This window comes from Simochromis diagramma, unplaced genomic scaffold (assembly GCF_900408965.1).
Source record: "Simochromis diagramma unplaced genomic scaffold, fSimDia1.1 OVJJ01000343.1, whole genome shotgun sequence".
Classification (NCBI taxonomy): domain Eukaryota; kingdom Metazoa; phylum Chordata; class Actinopteri; order Cichliformes; family Cichlidae; genus Simochromis; species Simochromis diagramma.
Window position 1 is genome coordinate 1,538,555 of NW_024386831.1, and position 14,390 is coordinate 1,552,944.

Genomic DNA, 14,390 nt, shown 5'->3' on the forward strand with positions numbered 1-14,390 from the left:
CATTCTGTAGACAAAGGCAGCTGCAGCTTCGACAGGATCACCTCCAGACAGCTTTATTTAAGAAAGAACAAGTGAGAGCTTTGATTTGGAAATAAATGCAAAAAAGTAATTATTTTATCCCTGTTATCTTATTTTTTTTTAAATTAAAAATATAAGCAGATTAATTGCTCAGCCCTACTTGACTCCCAAGTCAGCTTCATCGACACTAACATTGGAGCATATGGCAAAAGCGCCGCGCTGCAGCGAGCGCCTTTACATTTTCATGAGTTTACTTGAGCTCCAGCTTTCAGGAGAGAGCCGCAGACTTCTATGAGATCACTGCAACAGATGGGCAAGTCATCCACTCGCTGCAAACAGGGTTATTTATAATGTGTTTCAGAGTGCAAATTCACACAAAAACACCACCCCTGAGAAAGCGAAGAAACATGGTGTGAAGCAGCAAAAAATTTTGCACCCTTACAAAGACGTGTCATCCCGTAGATGAGACATGGTTTCTGTGCAGAGAGAGGGGAGCATGAAGTTATATTCTCCAAAATAAACCGGGAGAGGGTGGGGGAGAAAAAAAAAGCAGCTTTCACATGACCTCGGTGAGAGCCAAGCAGATTCGCTACCATCTGTTTGTAGCTTGACAATGATAGGAATGGAGTTTTTAATATCGCAAAGGAGGCCAGCAGCGCTGTGACATCCAAATGAGAAGCAGTGAGAAGATGTCTGTTCATATTACAGTGAGCTGGGAACGGTTTGTGTTTGTGAGTGCTGGCCTTTGTATGTGTGCATAAAGGAGTCAAAGAGGGAGACGATGTTTTCAGAGTGTGTGTGTGTGTGTGTGTGTGAGAGAGGAGACATTCTTCAGCCTCAGGAGTGCAGGAAGGTAGGAGATGAAAGGGAGAGCGAAGCCATCTTCCAGAGTAGAAACGACAAACACCTTCTCACTGAAACATCCCTTCATATTCAAAGCTTCACATCTCATGAGAGCTCACCTCCGCAAGACAAACAAGCTGCGTTTCATGACACGGAGGAATTTCGCATGGTGAGAGCTCAAACGCCGTTTCACACACAGCATCTTTTTAACATCCTCTTGCTCTATTATTGAGGACACTAAGCATTTTAAGGGCTGGTATTAGTCTTGCTGGTTCTTTAAGAAGGCCATTTCTGTCAGCCAGCTGAAACCCTGTGCCATTCACTAATTAACTAATGGTAATAAGATAATAGATTGTTAATTTAAGCATAACCATATTTAAAATGAGGTGATTTGCATGCTGATATACAGCCATGGCCAGAAATTTGAATTTATTTTTTTTTACGAACTTCTCATGAAGAACAATCACGGACACTTCAGAAGCTTTAGGCTGCCATCTGCAAATAAATCACATTTATGCATAGAGTCAGTCAGTGTTTACAGTGCTGACCTGTCTTCTTTGTAACGCCTGACTTCTCTGTGTCATGCTGGAGATCAGCTTCTGATCCAAATCTTGATTGATAGAGATCCACTCCTGCTTTATTGGAGCCCCAAGTTTATTACAGTTTGTGGCCTTCTCCTGACCATAAATTCTCCATCAGATTAAGATCTGTGGACTTTCCTTACCACAGAATTTGATTATCTCCAAGCCACTTGGATCCATTATAACATGGAGCTCCATCATGCTGTAAAATTCACAGATTGTCAACAAGTTGCTCCAGGATTGTTAGAAGAAGCTGATTAGCATGCATCCATTTTCTCGGCCCCTCATTAATGACCTTCTTATGGCCTCTGACAGTGGACTCATCTCTGTGCTTGTCCTGCTAGACCTTAGTGCAGCGTTCGATACTGTTGACCATAATATCCCATTAGAGCGATTAGAACATGCTTGTAGGTATTACAGGTACTGCACTGCAGTGGTTTGTATCATATCTATCTAACAGACTCCAATTTGTACATGTAAATGGAGAGTCCTCGTCACACACTGAGGTTAATTATGGAGTTCCACAGGGTTCGGTGCTAGGACCAATTCTGTTTACATTATACATGCTTCCCTTAGGCAGTATCATTAGAAGACATTAGAAGACATAGGATACATTTACACGGCTATGCAGATGACACCCAGCTCTATCTGTCCATGAAGCCAGATAACACACACCAATTAGTTAAACTGTAGGAATGTCTTAAAGACGTAAAGACCTGGATGGCCGCTAACTTTCTGCTTCTTAATTCAGATAAAACTGAGGTTATTGTACTCAGGCCTGAAAATCTTAGAAATATGGTATCTAACCAGATTCTTACTCTGGATGGCATTACCTTGGCCTCCAGTAACGCTGTGAGGAACCTTGGAGTCATTTTTGACCAGGATATGTCCTTCAACGCACATATTAAACAAATAAGTAAGACTGCTTTCTTCCATTTGTGCAACATCTCTAAAGTTAGCAATATCCTGTCTCAGAGTGACGCTGAAAAACTAGTTCATGCATTTATTACTTCCAGGCTGGACTACTGCAATTCGTTATTATCAGGATGTCCAAAAGACTCGCTGAAAAGCCTTCAATTAATCCAAAATGCTGCAGCAAGAGTCCTGACAGGGACTAGAAAGAGAGAGCATATTTCTCCTGTTTTGGCTTCCCTTCATTGGCTTCCTGTTAAATCCAGAATTGAATTCAAAATCCTGCTCCTCACATACAAGGTCTTAAATAATCAGGCCCCATCTTATCTTAATGACCTAGTAGTACCATATCACCCAATCAGAGCGCTTTGCTCACGCACTGCAGGCCTACTTGTTGCTCCTAGGGTATTTAAAAGTAGAATGAATCATAGGGGGTCATATGATTGTTGGGCTTCTCTCTGTATCTACTGTACAATACGAAGTGCCTTGAGGCGACTTTTGTTGTGATTTGGCGCTATATAAATAAAATTGAATTGAATTGAATTGAATTAAGTTGAGAGACCTTGGAGGGCTGCAGCCTGTCCCGGGTGTGGTAGGGTGGGTGGCAGGATACATCCTGTACAGGCTGCCAGTCTGTGGCTGGGCTAACACAAATAAAGGCCAGAGAACCATTCACAGTTATCCATTCACACCTACCATTCACCATGAAGTCATGCCAGAACCATGGCAGAACCGAGAACCATGGTGATCTAATGAGCACTGTGCAGCACCATGAGGCCCCTGAGCAAACTAATACTGAAACATTTACCATTTACCATAATACTGAAACTAATAAAAACTAAGCACTTTTAAAGAATGAAAACTAAACTATGAAGTGCACAAAAAAAGCTCTGGAAAGGAAACATCTTATTCACCAGGATACTATAATTAGGGGCCTTGCCCCTTTGACTGATAGGTGGATGATGACACAGGCGGCTGTTGCTGTTAGCTGTCTGCTAGACTTCATCTTAGCTAATTCGGTCCCGAACTGGACCTCTGGACCATGTTTGTTATGTTATTCATGTTATTCAAAATATCTGACTAATAATGTGTCTGCTGTGCGGTTAATTGTACTAACAGACCATCCAAGAAGTCTGACCTAATGAGTTTTAATGAGCATGTATCTGTGTCTGTGTATTTCAGCTGGCATGGTTAACATGCTAGTTAACATGCTAACATGCTGGCTAGCATTCGCCAATAAATTAGCTCTTCACCCTCTCAACCAAAACACTGAGGCTCCAAAATTGGTAGTTCAAAGCCAATATCCTTCAAGTTCCTGGACCTGTTCAGTTCAGTTCATTTTTATTTCAAACACGTGCCTTCACAATCATTACAAAATATCATTCCATTCTTTTGTTTGAAAGGGAGTAGGCAGAAGCATACACTTATTAGTCCCTACCCCCTCAACTTTTACCTCTCATTGATTTATTTTTCTTTTAGCCTTAAATTAAACAAACAACATAAGAAGCAAAAGAAAAGCAAAGACAAAACAAACAAACAAAACAAATAAACAAGGCCCATCACAATATGTTTACTTTCATAAAAATAAGGACTGAGTGGTAACGTTTGCAGATTCACTAATTATGAGATAAACAAACTAAAACGCTATTACAAACAACATTAACACCCTGGGTTAACTCTGTTTTCTTCATTCTTATATTTGTTAAAAATGTGTTTTTTGTATTTCATTTTAAACTGGTTTATGTTGTTACTTTTTAAAATTTCTTCTGTTAGACTGTTCCATAATTTAACACCTGCTATAGACCCAGCAGGAGGGTCTATAGAACTGTTTTAAGTTTTAGTCTATTCGGATGTTGATGTTTATGTTTAAGTTCTTTAGGTTAGCTAAGTTCATTTGTTTATTAGATTCCCTTTGTGTTTTTCTACCCCTGTATTTAAGTTTCCCTCACCCTCTATGTGTTTCATGCTGTGTGTCTTATGTTGTCAAGTTCGTATTGCCATGTCTGCGTGTCATGTTTCCCATTTTATTTTGAAGATCTGTGTCCTATGACAGTGTAGTCGGCTTTGCTTCCTTTGTCTCTTTATGTCAGATTAGTGTCAGCTGTTCCCCATGTGTTTCCACTTCCCCTATCACCCTTGTGTGTATTTAATCTGTGTGTTTCTGTTCATTGATGGTCAGGTCGTCTGTTGTTCTTTGTGCCATGTTTCAGATATTGCTGTATCCACGTCAGGTTTCATGTTTTGGTTTTTTTATGTCTATCTTTAGTTTCCCCAGTTTAGGTTATTGTTTAGCTTCACCTCTGCCTTTTATATTGTAATATTTTACCAGCCTTAATAAACGGCTCGCTTTCTGTAAACATTCAAGTTTTGTTCCACGTTCATTCGTGTCTGCATTTTGGGTCCTCTTCGTCATTCCATACAGTCTGCCTCTGTCAGACTGTGACAACATGTTACTATTCTATGGTTTCCACAAACTTCTGAAGCAAACTGATCAATTCTTATTTGCTATGTGCACGGTCATATCTACAAAACCGTCTCTGATTTCATTAGCCTGCTGCTATGTTGCAGAGATGTTGTGACGGGGATTACTAGAACTTTTTCTTTGTTGTTGTATAGCTAACAAGTTGGAAATAAAGTTGATGATCAGTTTAAGAAAAGAGGCATTGCAGAGCACTGTAGGACACCCTGAGTGACTCCCTTCATATCAGTTAAAGATGACTGTCATTTAAATTCATTGTTTAATATATTCAATGAGAACTGAATAGCCATTAAGGACATTAATATGAAAAGCTAAGCTCTCCTGTTATTGAGATGTACAGCAAACATATGGTTTGGGATGCACTGAATATTATACAGGATAAACAGCAGCTTGATAAGCATACCAAAGCCTCTTTATTATGCCAGGCAGTGATTAATAAGGTGATGTGTTTCGACTGTAATTGACCCAGTTAATGAGACCCTTGTTTTGTGGTTTCCTCCCCCGTAACCAACTGTGAGGGTGCTCAAAACAAGTGCCAAAAACTCCCATCTCTGCCAAATGAAATTGGCTTATTAATTCCAATTATACTGATCATTGAACACTCAAATGAAAAATGAAGACGTTTCAACTTGACTAATTGGCCCCAGGAGTGAGCGTATGTTAGGGTATCTGTGTGTGTCTATATGTATACGTGTGTGTATATGCGTGTGTTTTGTTGGGGTGAGGGTGAATGGGAGGGAGGAAGAAAGATATAAATGACTGTAGGACAGAGAGGGAACTTTTCAGTTGCCGGATTGCAGCAGAGATTACAGTAGAGATGGTGCTGGAAGCAGGGAGTGTTTGAATGGGACTCTCATCCAACCTCTTAATAAAATCATTAAACTAATCAGGCTATTCATTAAACTCAGGGTCAGTGTTTTCAAACCACAGCTCCTCTGATCTCCAAGCTGAAAGCGTCCATCAGGAAACAACTACTCCACAGGTGAATGGCATAATGCAGGTAAGCCAGACCTACCTGTAAGAAGAACGGACAGTCCTCACAGGGCTCAGGATTACTGTAGAAAACAGCTGCAGACAACTCTGTACAAACAAGAGGTCACACATTACTCCAGTTTTGGCTTCTCTTCATTGGTTTTAGGGTTCATTTTAAAATTTTAGTTGTAACTTTTAGAGCTCTGCACGGTGAAGCTCCCCAGTATATCTCTGACCTGTTGAAACCTCATGCTTCATCCCAAGCACTTAGGTCTTCAGGTCAGAGGCTACTGGTGGTCCCACGTACTAGGTTTAAAACACGTGGGGATTGGGCTTTTCAGGCACTGGCACCTAGGCTGTGGAACTCTCTGCTGTTGTCTTTACGCTGTCTAGACTCTACTGACTCCTTTAAAAAGCAGCTGAAGACATTTTTATACAAACGGGCTTTTAATTAATTTTAACTTGTATGTCTGATCTTATTGTAAAGCACTTTGTGATTTTTATCTGTGAAATGTGCTATATAAATAAATTTTACTTACTTACTTACTTACTTACTTACTCTTCTGTTTCCAGTCTCCTTTAGAGTTTTAAAGAGAAACACTCTCCAGGTTCTTTGATTCACTTATAGTCCCTACACAAAATATCAAAATGTTGGCCATCTCATCAAAGTTACAAGTCTTCTAGGATAAAAAATGATTGGAAAGATTAACGAAACCATATTATTTATATTTTGTGAAACTAAAGTTGCATCTGCCAGAATTAGCAGTCTCTTGTCAGATCATAACTCCATTGGCTTCTGCTTATCTAGGGCCCGAGGAGCCATTGGCACCTGACCTCAACCCCCATTATGTGTTACTTTTACACTGTTGGCCTCTCCATCACATATTAACCCCTTTTGCCTCATGTTAGGTCAAATAAAGCAGCCAAACATGAAACAGGATTACCATTAGTGCCTCAAAACTAGAAGGTTGTGCACTTGATGATGCTTTTCTGACCAGCTGTAGGTTCAGGTGTAGGTCTGTAATGGACTAGTGACCCATCCAGAGTTTTTGTGTGTACCTCAGCCTTTTACCTGTCACTTGGATACCAATGCTAACAAAGTCATTCACATGTCCATAAAGTCTGGTCCTAAGTCCAGGGGTGTCCCAGCTAATTTGTCTTTGGGAAGTTTATCTTCTGCTGCCCTTGGTGGGCTGTATCAGCCTTCAATCTGGTCTTTGGATTGCCTCTGTATTCCTTCAGTAGCTTCTGCCAGCAGTGAAATTAATAATAGCCAGTCCTCCATAACAACAGCAGCCATGTTTGACACATGAGGTCATGTTTTGGCTCACAAGCTGTTCCTTTTTATTCTCCATACTTCCCTCTTCCCTTCATTAAGCGCTTTTACAGGAAAGATTTCTGGGGACTCCCTAAGGGTAACTGCCCACTCCACAGCTCTGAGAACTACATCCTTTCAAGTCTTTTTTTGCTTTGGATTCAAACAAGGTTTGCCAAGCAAAACAACAACAATAAGACAGAAGACAGTCGATGCAGATCTATCAACGCACAGTCGGTGTGGCCTTTCATTTCCTGTTTTCCATTTCATTTTCTGTATTTTCTCTCCTCATCAATTCACTGTTGGATCAACCTAAACTGTCTTTTGTGTCTGCCTATGTTAACCTGTTAAGCTGCAGGATTATTTGAGAGGTGTCCTTGTGTTTTGCATTTTGTTTGGCTTCTTTTCCCCAACTAATCAGGAGGTCATCAGTCAGATTCCCAGCATCAGATTTTCTAATCCACATGTTGACACCTCAGTGGGAAACGTATAGAAGCTGCTCCCAATGAATACACCTGTGTGTGCGTGTGTGTGTGTGTGTGTGCGTGCGTGTGTGCGTGTGCGTGTGTGCACTTCAATATTCTCAAATGTGTACAGGATAAAGCATCATATGAATGAGGGGATGGGTCTTATGGTATAAAATCCCACTGGGTCCACAGTAAGAAGAAAGACAGTGTTACATAAGTAGCAGCCTGTTTATTCATCGACATCACTTTTGTTGGTAGACCAATTAATACCGTCTTATTTTAAATCTCTTTATGTATTGTTATTGTGAGCCATAGGTATGGTTTTGGGGTTTACACTTGAACCATATATGTTAAAGATCCCTTCCTTAAGCATCTGGGGGCCATAAGTTAGTCTGCTGGTCCCAATCTCAGGTAAATATGAGGGTTGTGTTAGGAAGTGCCTCCAGCATAAAATCTGTCCCAGATCAAACATGGATCCATTTGCTGTGACAACCCCTTGGAAAATAAAGCAGCTGAATGTAGCTTCTTCTTCTATACATGTGACATTCACTTACATGCTTCAAGCAACTCCAAGTTGTTGTAAATTGATAATTTACCATTAAGAGATGAAAACAACACCCAAGAAAGATTGTACAGCCAAGTGTCCAAATACTTCCTTGAAATCTGAAAGCTGTTGAAGGTTGTCTCTCCCACACAGTTCTTTCTATGTTTATATAAAGTGACTTAAATTAAAGCTGAGACTTCTCACATTTAATTGAATGTGCTAGAGCACAGGGCGAAAAGGACAAAAAGTGTAAAAAGAACTTTTTTTCTTAGGTCTTTTACTAACGACTCCAATTCAGTAACACACAGTTTTACAGTCTGGGGACTCATGATAGACGTCTTTTACTCCCCAGAGGTTTCCTACTCCAACTGTTAGATAGCATCTTCTCTCTAGGCTCTTCCTACTCTTACTCGCTGTCTTTAGTGTGGCTTTAGCACGACTTGAGAGTCTATTTTGGGATTGTTTTTCAAACTTTTGTGTGACAGAAATGAATATTAACTTATATTCAGTTAAAGTTTTCACACTGCAGATATGTGACAAGCGCTGTTTATGTTTGGAAAAACGCACCGTCCCGCCCCTGCTGTTGCCTCAATGTTTGATAAGACATTCACAGCGTGCGTGCTGCATTTACACGAATAAATCCTCCATCAATTCACTTCATTGTGCTCTGTTTGAGAAAAAAAGTATTGAATAAAATGAGCTCTGAGGAGCGTGCGCTTTCACAGTTAGCAAAAATACACTGCATATTTATGTGTAGTATAATTTAAAATGTTGAAGTTTACATTAGTAATATTTAAGCGGGATCCAAATAAATCATTCTAGTAGTTGGAGAAACCTTCCAGCAGGGAGAATGAAGTCAGATTTTTAATGCCGCTCCTCTTTTGCTGCACCGTCAAACTCTGCAGACCTCTGAGGTAATAAAACAGCTGTCAGGCTGCTGCCACACCTGAGTGTCTTAGCTTCAAGTAGGGTCAAACTGTACAGGGTGACCTCACTTAGTATAATGAATGTTTGTATAGCTCGTAAAGCACTGGAGATGAGGGGATATCCAACCTCTAAGACAATTTTGCCCACATTGCACGTCTGTGATCCTGCTCTGTACTAGGGAATGGTGACTTTAGTGGTAAAATGACAATTGTAACAACACATTTTGGAGTGATACATTTCTGCTCATGTGACCAGTTTGTTCTCTCAGCTGTAGTTCAACACCCGCTGTGAACTTGTGCGGTGATTCGGGGTGCAGCGGTGGTGAAGCTTCGACCTCACAGCAAGAAACACCACAGAGAAGCTATTCACGGCGACAGACAGCGAGGCAACGTGTGGGGCTGTTTATTTAGTTTTGGGGTTGGGACACCCATGTTCACATCCACATGTGAACATAGGTAAATACACACATGCAGACCATGCTTACACAGTGCTATTGAGCCTCAGCTGCACAGTGTTTGCAGGCTGCTGTCAGAGAAAGAGGGGACTGTTTAAAGAGTTCGCCTGCACAGTGTGCATTTCTGTGATTCATTAAGTAGGCAAATTTGTCATTTTCAAATCTGAGAACTTGTGAATGAACACATTTCTTAGCATCCTTGAAATGTGTGTAATTGTACATTTCTGTCACCATAAAAAAATTCTTAAAAAGACAAAAACCAAAGACAAAATAGCCAAAAAATAGTGAGCTGGGCACCAGCGACAGCTGAAAAGACCTTGAAAAAGAAAGGTTCACAGCTGTTTAAGGAAATTAGTGAGCCTTTTTCAGGAGCTCTGAACCATATCACATTATGTTCAGGCCTTTTACCCAGATTTTTATTATTATTATTAGTAGTAGTAGTAGTAGTAGTAGTACTATTCTGGATCATGAGGAAATCATTTTGAAATGCAAACATTCAGCATAACACATCCCAGCTTCAACAAGGGGTCATTTTGTGTACTACCCTCTAAAACAATGGATACAGTTCTACTATGCTCACTAAAGGGCTTAATATGGTACAAACCTTTTGATGAAGTTAGTTTAGTTGCTACAGTCTCAGATTTAGGATGCAGATAGTTTTTAGCTAAAGTAAGACAAACTGTCTTTTCTTAGAACTGTCAAAATGTTCTTCTCTTTTGAAAAATTGGTTACTATTTCAGTTTTTTATCTTTATAGTTATAAATATTAAATGCTCAAATCTCTGGGTTAAACTGAGTGGATGTCAACAGATTAGTTTTCACAGCAGCTACGATTAAAGAAAGTACCTTTAAAAATTTGAAATTATTAAGGTTGACAATGATGCTGTCTGAGGTGGAAATTTGGCATTGCCCTCTTTCAGTTATCCACAGGACAAAGGCTAATCAAATATCATAAAGGTAAACTGATTAAACATTTGAAATTAATAATTAAGAAAAGTTTTCAAATTGCATTTGGCTCATTTGTGTGTGTACAGCATTTCATCTCTCACACGCACACCCACCATTAATCAGACCTGGCCAGTTCAAGATGAACTGCAGAATTTCAGGTTCATCAAATGCTGATGTTTTCACAACGCTGGCAGAATCTCACAGACTGCTTTTCAAATCAAGCCTCATTCATGCTTTTTGGCTTTCCGGTGGCTCTGTTAAAAGATTTCCCTTTGTGTATGATAAACAGTGTTGGGAAGATTATATTTAAAATGTATTCCACTAAAGATTACAGAATACATGGCCCAAAATGTAATTGTAACGTATTTTGTTAAGTTACTCAAAGACAGTAATGTACTGTATTTTCCGCACTATAAGGCACACTTAAAATCCTTTAATTTTCTCAAAAATCGAAAGTGCGCCTTATAATCCGGTGCGTCTTATGTATGAATTCTGGTTGTGCTTACTGACATCGAACCAACTGTATGTGGTACACGGCGCTCAAAAATCTGTCAAATGTTTTAGTACGACTTTGGTAAGCTACGAAGCCGCACCGCTTGATGGATTGTTGGAGCATTACGGATACTGTAGTCAGGAGCCTCGCAGAGTAATTTGGTTCGAAAACTCTGTCCGCTTCAGGTCCCAAGGTCAAACAAACACTGCCGGGTCACCGAAAGTTAAAAACTGTCTAAATTCTCTCATCTTTAATAAAATGATCAGTGTTGCACCAAAGTGCTTTGGGGTCCTTGGGGACTAAGTAAAGCTCTATACAAATACAGGCCATTTACCATTCTGACTGAGAGATTTCTGAAAAAGTTCAAACATACAGCTCTGCTATCACTTCCAACATAAATGAAGACAGAAAACTAAACAGCAGTGACTTTTGTAGGTAGGGCTGTTTGATATAACGATATATATCGGATGACGATATAAAAACGTCTATCGTTTCATTTTACGCTATCGTTTGTTTCGTGGTGTCGCAAAATAAACTGTTTACAGCAATATTTTTTCATCGTTTTGATGGTCACTGTAGTGGCTATATAAATTTTTTGAAGTTCTCTCTTTTTCTTATATTTAACATAACCACACTATGGACGGACAAGCGCCTGGTTTTATGCGTTGTCGTTAGCAACAACGACGGTAAAACCAATGCGTGTCCGCTTGATTATTTTCCACATAAACCTTTCACAATAAAGCTCAAGATCCTGTTGAGACTTTTCAAAATATCACATGAAAGAGTATGCAAAGTATTTACGGATGAGAAGCAAAAAAGAGCCGTCATGTGCTAAAGAATAGACCTTAGATTCAAACGTTAGAACAGGCTTTTCCCCGCAGCACGCTGTGTAATACTCACAAAGAAAACGGCGGCCATTACAACTTATCTCTAAAAATGTATCCTTTCATGCATCGGTTAAAACACTCGACTCCACGTACACGACGCCCAGCTGGAAACACTTCACGCAAGTCAAGCTGCCCGAGATTCACAGAATTTACAGAAAATGTTAAATTTTTTTGATTTTTTTTGTTATTGGGACGATAGATGTCTTACATCGGGATATGAGATTTTGGTCATATCGCACAGCCCTATTTGTAGGGTTACTGAAGTTGGGCTAGCTGGTAATATAATCATGTGCTACGTGATCACTAGCGACACAGCTATGTTAGCATAACATAAACACAGTGAAGCTGGAGGATGAATGCTAACTTTTTTCCACTCTATAAAAGTTAACATGAGGATTCCCGATGGTTAGGGACAAATGCAATCACATGGCAGGATTCTGTAAACGGACCAAACTTCAGTAGGAAGAACAACTGAGAAAATCTGTCCACAATACGAGGTTAGTCATTAATATACTGCAACAACACGGGAATAGTATTTCGCGTAATGCACCTTATAATCCGGTGCGCCTTATGTTCTGAAAAATACGGTATTCTGAATACTTTGGATAATTTAATATATTATCATGCTTTTTACGACTACATGAATGTACTATTGCTGCGTGATTTATTAATATCACTGAAGGCTACTCACCATACCAATACCAACGACATTTTTAAATCTCAATATAAAATGTGTAACAGTAGGGTGGACATTAGGTAAGGCTGCACTTTTTGTAGTGATCTCATATAGAAAATGATTATTGTCTGTTAATAATCATGTGGAACTACACATGATGGATAGCATTAATAACCTATAGCTGCAAATAATCCAGTCTAAAAACAGCATGTTAATACGTGGAGATCCTGAAGGCTTGTTCAATTGGTTCAATTCTCTTCCAAACCCCAGCTGTCTATTGCGAGTTTTGAGTCTTTACTAAAATAAAAATAAAAGCACGAAAATTTGCTTTGAAGACGAGAAATGACTGCAAGTGATCGCAGACCTGGTCTCCTTTGAAGCAACCATTTCGTGATCACAAGTTCATTGCAAACAGTCACAGTAATCTCCACAGTCTCCAACCTTTGTTTACCCAACCGTGACTGCGGCCTAATATCACGTGAAAGGCGCCTAGCCGAGAAGTAAGGCTCAGTTTCGCATGTTTGTCCCGTCCCATCACTGGCAGTATTTGCTATTTCACATTAAAGTGGGCTTAGAACGTAACAGAGCTATGTCCTTCTGAGATCTGAGCCCAGGATCTGCTTGCTGTGAGCTAACAGTGCTACCGCTGAGCAGACGCTATCACATACTTGCCTGCTGAACCTTTATGGAGGTGTCATTTATTGCAGAACTGTTGCATCAAAACTGTTTGACTTTGAACAGTCAGAAGCACCACAGAGAAGCTGTTCAGTTCAGTCACTGTCGGAGAAAGATTTCTTTTTTTACACCGCAAACTTCAAGTCTTCCAACAATAAAGACAATTTGCTGTATGAAAAAAATGTCTCGTTGTGAAAATGAAACATCAGTATGACTCTCCGTGAAATCTATGCTTCTATTTAGTCCTAATGAAATCTCCTTGTTCATCTGCATACAGTGAGCCTTCATTATACGTTCAACCTGATTTGTCTCTGTTTTGTTTTCTGCATCTCTGCCCTCAGGCATCTGTTGCATCTCATTCCTCCCCCTCCTACATCAGTCAGTCCTGAAAATAATTGGCAAGTTTGATCGACAGAGCAAATAATAAACATTACTGCAACAATGATGAGGATCCTCCGCCACTACCATTAATATGATGATTCTGTTGTTCTCGCAGCCTCAGACATATAATCTTAAAGCCTCATACTGTATGTGGGTGTGTAGAATATGATTATAGGCTTTCATTATACACATAAATAGAAGAGGGAGAGCCAGAGCAAGAGGAGGAGGAAGAGGAGCGCTGCCTCAGCAGACCGCTGAATGATGAAGGAAATACCAAACAGCATTAATGCTTATAAGACCAGAAAGAGGGCCAAGAAATAGAAACAGACATATTAGCAGAGAGGCAAAGAAAAGACAGAGAGAGGGAAGAGAAGGCGTTAAGGGAGCAGTAATCCACTTGTCACATGCAGAGATGTCAACCAAAGTGACTTCTCCACACAGCTAGGGATAAATCCATTTATTCTGCTAATAGCTGCTCTTATCAACCACTGACTCACTGGAAAAGCACAATGTAATTTTCCTAATGCAGAAACAACTGCTTATACACTGTCAGCGCTGAACTTGGCCACCTCCAGACTTCATTGCTGGAGCTGGTGTGAAACTCTGGGCTGGGAACCAGTTTGAAGATGAGCACAGGCATCATTTTTTGGTAATTTAGTTTTCTAATCAAGTTTGCTTTAGTGATACATGGAAATGAGGACAAAACTTCCAGGTTTACTATTATATCCTTCTTAGTGGTATTTAAACTACTGTTTAAGCAACTATACATGCTTTCCTGTAAGTCCGACCCTGTGTGACCTCTCAAGGAATTTGATCTAG